The sequence below is a fragment of the Cyprinodon variegatus genome, unplaced genomic scaffold (assembly GCF_000732505.1).
Source record: "Cyprinodon variegatus isolate N-32 unplaced genomic scaffold, C_variegatus-1.0 Scaffold136, whole genome shotgun sequence".
In the NCBI taxonomy this organism is placed as follows: domain Eukaryota; kingdom Metazoa; phylum Chordata; class Actinopteri; order Cyprinodontiformes; family Cyprinodontidae; genus Cyprinodon; species Cyprinodon variegatus.
In genome coordinates this window covers 1,424,022-1,425,221 of record NW_015150589.1, presented here as the reverse complement: position 1 = coordinate 1,425,221, position 1,200 = coordinate 1,424,022, and positions in this window count along the sequence as shown.

Sequence of the window (1,200 nt, the reverse complement as noted above, 5' to 3'; positions counted from 1 at the left end):
CAAGATCTTCTTGTAATTGAAGTGTTTCCATTCTTGCTTGTAACTTCACCTTTTCCAGTTCTATTTCGTGCTTCTCCTTTAAAACTTTAGCTTTAGCCAATAAACCAGCTTTGTCAACTGCTATCTGAACGCGAATAGATGAAACTGTGGAGGATATTTTGGAAGTCTTTGATGCAGTCTTAGATACCCTGGACGCACTGTCAGTCACATCAACTAGAGTCTGTGGATCTATGTTTTGTTGTTTCAACCATTCATCAACATTAACAAGGAATTCATTATATCTAGCCATTCTAGGTTCATACCAATCAAGAGTTTCACTCTCTCTCACATCATCAGACAACAGAGCTTGAGTAGACTCATGACAGAACTTAAAATCATTCAATATTGTGTGGAACGCAGCCACTTCCCGTTTCACATCCTCAACATCAACATTCTCACACATTATAGCTTTGATCTCATTCATTTTGCGAGTGCATTGTCCAAGTTTACCACGTCGGGTTGCGCTGAGCGCTTTGAAAAACAGCTCGCTTTTATAGCCTTGCTCTTCTAAGCCTCTGGCCTCATTCTGGCCTTCTTCATCAGACATGATCTCAGTTTATTTTAAGTCTTTCGTTTAAATTCGTTTCGTGTCTTTCCAAAAACGTCAGTATTCAACAGTTCAGTTCCGTTTATTACGTGCATTCATTTAGTTTCATTTGCGTGCATCCCGTTTGTTTCCTTTTAGTCAGCGGTTCAAATAACGTCCACAAACAGTCTATTTGATCGTATTAACATCGTCAAACGACATTAAAAGTGTCCGCTTCCAATAATCATTCAGTTCAGCAACAGGACACGTTAGATGAGCGATTGCGCTGTTAACGTTATTGTCCATCCAAACTATTCCAGTCTCTCGACATGTTTGCTCACCTGGGTCGAAGAACAATAAGCCACCAGGTTACTCACACAACAGCTGAGACGATGATTGCCAGGTAACGTTAAGTCCACACACGTCTTGAAGTAATCCACAATTCTTCAAGTACTCCACATTGGAAATGTTAATCCACAATCAGGCAATATCCGACACTTCGGGACAGTTTTTCAACTTAATGTAGTGGCAACTTCGGAGCCACTGCTTCAGAGTGGAAATATAGATCAGATCCAACGCGCGTCTTCGAAAAATAGAGTCATTTATTTGCCTTTCACTAACGTACAAAACAGAAG